Genomic DNA, 7,442 nt, shown 5'->3' on the forward strand with positions numbered 1-7,442 from the left:
AGTGATATTGTGTGCAACTTATGTTTATTTATTTATTTTTGAGAATTTTCAATTAAAATACAGTTTCCTTTTTGGTTGTTGTTGTTTTCGACAGGGTGGGTGTATGATGTATTATGGAACGAATTTCCGTCATCCCTTGTCAAATTTGGTTTGGAGACAAACCGGTTTCGGCGTTGTGCCGAAAAATGACACTGAAGATGGCACAATGCCGAAACCGGTTTGTCTCCAAACCAAATTTGACAAGGGATAAAATACAGTTCTTTCTCTAATAAACCCCATATAAACCCCAAGTTTAAAAATTTGTAGAAAACTTCAAAAAAGTGCAACAAATTTTCACCTAAATTCCAAACTTTTTTATCGAGGGTGTTTGAATTTTTCTGAATACACAGTTTTATAGCCCAATCAATTTTAGTCTGATAATGTGCAAGTTTGAAGTGACTAAAAGTTACCGTTGATTTTTTAGAATTTTTTTCCCCAAAGGTGTTGCGGTTTTTATCCATATACAAATAAATTGAGTTTATTCATTATATGAAAGCCAATGCGAAAAAAAATTTCTAAAAAATTAACGGTAATTCGTAGGCACGTGAAATTTGCACATTATCAGACTAAAATTGCACTGTGTACTCAAAAAATTCTAACACTTCCGAGAAAAAAGTTTGAAACTTAGGTGAAAATTTGTTGCCATTTTTTGAAGTTTTCTACAAATTGTTAAACTTGGGTTTATATGGGGTTTGTTAGAGAAAGAACTGTATTTTAATTGAAAATTCTTAAAAATAAATAAATAACCATAAGTGGCACACAATATCACTTTGAAATGGCGTGCTATAGATATGACCGATACTGTATGTGTGTAAAAAATGTCAATTCCAGTTTGTGTTTAATCCATTTTAGCGGACATAGTTTTTTTGGTTTCAGCTGGTTCCAACTGTTAATGAAGCACAATTGTTCTGGTTAATCTTGATGAAAGTTACATGTATCGCCGAGAACATGGTTACATGCACTAGAAAAGATATGAAAACTGCATTATTTCCATAAATATTGAAAATATTGAAAATTTTCTCAAATAGTTTCGGCTTAGATTAGCGAGATTTTTACTAGTGCTGGCAAAATCCGACGTTTTCTGATTTTTAGTATTTTTAAACAAAGTTTCCAAGTCGAAAACAATTAAAAACTGAATTATTTCCATAAATATCGAAAATATGGAAAAAATTCATACAGACTTTCGACTTAGTTTTGTGAGTTCTCTACAAAAAAAATAATTCTTTTCACAGTTTTTTTTTAATCCAATACCAATAGTTTTTTACTTGAAAATAACACAAAAATTGGAAAATGTTATTGTTATGTACATATATGAGAGATACACTTAGGCACTTAAGCATAATATTCTACGTACACATACATACACACAGACGAACGAATAACGAAATGAACACTAGGTAAAACACTTGTATCACAAACGAATATCGATGGCTGAGTGGAAGATCGACCTATCTCGGCAGCCAGTTCAAAAACTCTCTCACCCCTATTGCGAATGTCGACTGGCAGCAAGAATGATAGAATAAATTAAATTTAAGTTAAATTTATTTTGCCTCTGGCTGGGCTCTGTTAAAAGTCAATTGTCTCTGGCTGGCCGCTCTTAAAATGCGCTTCGCCAGTTTTGTTGGTATTTGACAGTTTCCACGCTGATTCCTTCTTGGACCTTCTCAATAAATATACGTTCTCTGAAATTACGCTCACAGAGAGCCAAATAATGAAAAAGTACAGAAACTCAAAACTAGCAGAAACTAGCAAGTAATCAGCTGATGAGTGTATTTGACTATTGAAAATATTTGGCGCGAATTTATGTTTATCCATTTTGACAGCTGCTAGTTTCTGCTAGTAAAAATTTTACTAGGAGAAATTAGCAGGAGAGCCAAAAAAAGAAAAGCGTAAGATCGAGAGAGAGCTGCTAGTTTCTGCTAGTTTTTTGGGTTAAGAAACGCTTTCCAGCAGAAATTAGTAGCCCTGTTCGCGTACGCAGTAACCCGTACTAGCTTTACTGGTTTTTTACAGAAACAGAAAGGTGCTCTCTGCAAAAGGTGTTTAGCCCCTCTTCTTGGGCAACAGAGAAAGGAGTAGTGAGGGTTATAATCGTTTTGGAAAAAATCCAAGTTTCCGCTGTTTTCAAAAAGCTCCCAATGGTCTTTACGAAGGGGAGGGGGTGAGGGGTGACTTTTCTTAAAGCGGCGTTCATCCTCTTTCGTTTAGGGTGGCTTTGGGGAGCCACGCCCCCTCCCCCTCCGCCCCCACCCCTAAATCACTGTACAAATAGCTAAAGATTTCCCAAAAATTGTTTAAAATTAGTGTCTAGCCGCCAAAATGTAATTAAACAAACGCAAAATCATATATTTTTCACAATTTTCTAAAACTTCGCTACACCATCGAAAGCAAAGTTCGGTCCGACAGAAGATCCGATACTCAACGAAAATTTCGACACAGTTGCATAGCTCATAATGCAAATTTCACTTTCGATCTTCCATAACCAGCGAAGATCGAATCGAATGTAATTCATAATAAGGGCCAAGATCGGCAAACTACATCCATGGAGCCAAACTTACGGCACTTCTCATTTGACAATGTAGATCACGCTGAGTGTTTTTGACGTATGTCATTCTTGGTTGTAAACCAATTTAAAAATAATAATCAAATGCTTTACTTTAGACGCAACCATACTTTTTAGTTTCATTCCCTAACTCGCAAGAAGTTGCAAGAATTTGCAGGAATTTACCAGAAAGCATTCCCGTGCTCAGTTCTCTGGCTTCTTTTGCCTTTTGACAGTGTTACAGGTTTTAACCCAGAAAAGTTAGGGAACGCAACTTTTAATTTAACTTTTACATATAAAGTGAGCTCTAAAGTTAAACGTCACTTGAGAAAACGGCCCTCAAAGAGCTTTTTTAAAGTAACATTTTCATAAAAATTTTCAGAGCATTTAAAATCTTATTAATTTTTTTTATCGATTCGGATGTAAGTTTTCTACTTTTATTAGAAAAATCCCTAATAAACAAAATAAATAATTGTATAACATTAATATTAAGGGTTCTATTTTATACCAAAACCCAGGATACCATGCGTACACAGAAACCACATGTTTTACAATTTCAATTGCATAAATGTAGAGCTAAGTCTCGTATCATTTTTACACATTCATGTTCCTGGCATACGGGCGACGGTAGCGTCACCTTAATTCACAAAGGCTCTAACCAACAAATTTTTAATTTTACAGGAGAAGAAATAACTTTACGGGCCTTCATCTAAAGTGATAAACTTGATAAAATGATAAACATATCATTTTGATAAATGAACTGTCAAACTTTGTATGGAAAGCTATTTAACCAGAGTGTATCACTTTATCAAATGATTTTGGTGGATAAATGTATAAATTTCAGCAAAATTCGACCCTAGCGGGTTACGAGCTGGGCCGCTTTTACTACGAACACAAAAAGGATATGAACCCAATGGAGAATGAAACATAACTAGCGAAATAAATAAAATAATAAAAATTTGTATGTAATATTTACCAAGGTGCCTTCAGAAAGAATGCGAACATACCTGGTCATAATTTTATCATGAACGTGTTTTTTGCTAAGGAATTATTGCAAGCATCAATTTTGAATAAATTCGCTTCTATATTAACTGATTTATCGAAGATTCCATATTTCTCTAAATTACCGTTATGTGTGGGTGTGGTTATTGTCCGATTTTTTAAATTTTCAGCCGTTTTCTATATTGTACCAAGGCTAACAACTGTGCCAAGTTTGGGAGAAATTGGTTTAGCGGTCACCAAGATATACAAATGTAATCATAAGTGGGCGTGGCTACGACCATTTTCCAAAAATTTATACAATTCTTATTTTACGTCCAAAAATCATTGTAAATATCAATTTTCAGTGAATAAGCTTCAATATTTACTAAAATGTCGCAATATCGTATTTCTGAAAACTACCGTTATATGGGAACATACCTTGGGTAAAGGGCAATCTATATACCAAATTTCGTTGAGAGATATCTGAATTTTTGCTCGAGTTTTCGTGTACACGGGCGCACGGACGGACGGACAGACAGATAGACATGGCTTAATCGACTTCTCTTTTCATTCTGATCATTTATGTATACATTTGTCTATATCTATCTCGATTCATTTTGGCTCTTACAAACAACCGTTATGGGAACAAAGTTATAATACCCTTGTGCACAAGTGCGCTAGGGTATAAAAACAGGTAGAACTTTTTAAAAAATAGCATGTAACACCGTTGTTTACAATGTTTTTTTGAAGGTGTATTTTAATACATCCCACCAAAGTCTGTGAAAAATGAAATTCCGAAAAAAGTGTTGGTTAGGCCCTTTGTGAATTAAGGTAACGCTATATCGCATGGAATAGATGCCTTTAATTTCAACTCGGTTGTCCATTGGTTGATAATCTATTTAGGAGGGTTTTAGTAACTTCGTTTGGTTGCGACCGGTGAGGCACATATACATTAGAATGATTATTGACCTTATGCTTGTGCATATTACCATGCGATCTGAACGTCTTGGGGCAAAATGAACAGGTATATAAATGTGTACCAGTATGCATTGTCTCATGCTCCTACAAATAAAGTAAATATTACAAAATTTACATCGATTGTATGCAATCATAATTTTACCCTTAAAGCCTGTGAATTTTTGAATTCTTTGTTACACATTGCGCATGTAAAAACTTTATCTGTGTGATAATACCGTATATGCGCGGAAAGAGCATGCCGAGTCGCCTTTTCCATACCACATTGCGTGCACCTAAATTCTTGTCCGGAAGCTTGATCACGGTGTACAATCATGTGTTTTCTTAGGCAGCGTGCATTTTTCAGCCACTTCAGGCAAATTTTACATTGTTCTTCCGGACGTGGTACTGTGCTATGCATTGCTTCCATATGGGTAATGAGGTTCTGTTGTGTTTTAAGACACTTCCCGCATACATCACATACAGAGTCATAGGTATTCAAATGGACTGCCTTTTCGTGCTGCCTTAAGACTGCTGATTGGGTGAATCTTAAGCAAAGAAAACAACAATTTAATATAAAAAATGGTGCGCGGCTTTTTAACAGATTTTACCCTTTGTTACAAGTTTTGCAAATATAATTACGTTCTGTCGTATGGCTGGACTTGATGTGATAGTCTAAAATATATTGTTTGACGAACTTGCGGGGACATAATTTACAGGAATAAAACAATTTTTCAGCGTCGGGATGTATTGTGTCCATATGAATTTGATAGTTGTTCCGACTGGCTAATTGTTTATTACAAAGGGTACATCTACGTGTGCAGTGAAAAGTACCAAATTATTAGCATTGGAGATAAACATTCAAGAAACTATGTTAAATGTAAATTTTCTAAACAAATAATTACTTGAAAAAGTCTGGGTTTTTGTGCAGTTTCAGATGATCTACATATAATGTTCGTTTCCGATAACGATTATTGCAACAAGGAACATATCCCACACAATTGTGTTCCAGACGAAAATGCTTCTTCAATTCATTGAAATCTTTAAGTGGTGCCGAACACAGGCAACAACTTAATTGTGTGTTTTCTGCTATGAATACGTCCAATTCTCGTATAAATTCTTGAGCATCCTGTTTTCTGTCCTCCTTTTCTTTTTCTTTTAACTTTAGCTGTTCACTGTCTCTCATTTCAATACTCGGTTTAATTCTTTTCGTAGAACTCTTAGTTTTTTTTTACAACTCCATTTTCACTTTTTGATAATATCTTTTTTGGGTTCCTTTTAGTGCTTTTACGGGTTTTACTTCCAGATTTCATTAATTCGGTCAGAGGAACTAATAATATTTGTAATAAAATTGCCATCGATAAAACGAATAAGTACCTACCATCTTCGTCCGATGGCAATACTGGGGAAAAAATTGAATCCCGGTCCACTGATGTTTCATAATCTTCCATTTTAGATGCTTGAAATTCTAGTCCATCTGCAAACACATTAGGGTGTAACACGGTCATGTCGATTTCCGGCTCGCGCAACTCATTACTTTTGGAATCAATGGGAGAGCTTAAATTAGCTCCTGGGAAATCTATCGTTTCAAGGGCATCAATATCCGGTTTTATTTCAGTACAAACTAAATCCGTTTGAAGGGTTTTTTGCTTCTCATTTATACTTAACCAAAACCGATGGAAATCGGATAAAGTTTGCCAACACGTTTCGCAAATTTTGTTAGAAATAGTATCACCGGCCTGGACCTGTGAAAAATAAGGAGTCAATTTAACACCCTTTTACGGTATCCGACGGATACCATCCTTGGCTGTAGTCCGATTCGTATCGTCATAACAAGGGAGGTTGAAAGATTAGATTCAATCGAATGGTATCCGTAAAACCGGAAGAGCTATGTATCCTACAAATTACATTCGCACGAATCTTAAGCTTCCAGCCAGATATTGTGTGGATAGCATACGTCGGATACCACATTTAGCCAGGATTGTCTTACCTCGATGTTAAAGTATTTGGCAACAGTTTTAGCAACTTCGGTTTCCCCATCCACATAAAAGAATTCGTACATAATATTATTTGATTCCTCCAAGCACAGACGGCAAATCATTTTGAACAATCAAAAAATATTCTAGTTTTCAGAAATTTATTTACACTTCTTCCTCTTCTAAAAAGATAATTGCTGTTCACAGTTACCAAGGCGTATTCTTATTAGGTTGCAGTGTTGCTTAATTTCAACAATGGTATATGTATGGAGCCGAAGACGTCGATAACGATATTCATGGCACTCAAGGCTGTCAAACGATCGTAGGGGAACAGACTTGGCTCAGCAGATAGACGATTCGACATTCTGCACAATGAACGACGACGCACCCACCAGGATTATGGGCCGGTTGTTCAATGTCTGGTTATCACTACTTGCCGGTTAGACATCATTATCGACGTTTTTGACACCATGCTTATAACATGTGATCGATAAAGCAGTCGTTGTATTTAACAGGAGCTTCTACCTCTGATTTGTGCAAATCAGACATTGAACAACCGGCCCTTAAAGTTCCTTTTGCAAAATTTTCCTTTTAGCTAAAGTGTAATTTAAATGTTTTAAACAAGAAGTGTTTTCATAACAGAATTGCAATTGAATAATAACAAGAGGTTAATTTATATGGAGATACAAAGCTGGCAATGCTGATCTCGGCAAAATTGCATCAGCTGATTGTAATAAATATGTAATCCTAACTACGAAAATTACATTTTTTTTCTTACACCCTTATACCAGTCCCCACCAAAAAGTTAACCATCTCAAATCGAACTTAACCACATTACTAAATATTGCTGTCCACACTGCGGTTTGAGGTTTATAAAACAGTACAAATGTAGAGTACAGTGTTCGGACCCCCAAAACTTGATTCAGGACTAAATCGATTCAAACATCGGA

The 7,442-nt window shown here is 35.5% G+C and overlaps 1 pseudogene; it reads right to left on the bottom strand.

Moving 5' to 3' along the window:
• Window positions 1-4,204: 4,204 nt before the first annotated feature.
• LOC118751662 lies at window positions 4,205-6,709 on the bottom strand (annotated as a pseudogene).
• Window positions 6,710-7,442: the final 733 nt, after the last annotated feature.

This window comes from Rhagoletis pomonella, unplaced genomic scaffold (genome assembly GCF_013731165.1).
Source record: "Rhagoletis pomonella isolate Grant_MI unplaced genomic scaffold, Rhpom_1.0 Rhpom_scaffold_00890, whole genome shotgun sequence".
NCBI classification, from domain to species: domain Eukaryota; kingdom Metazoa; phylum Arthropoda; class Insecta; order Diptera; family Tephritidae; genus Rhagoletis; species Rhagoletis pomonella.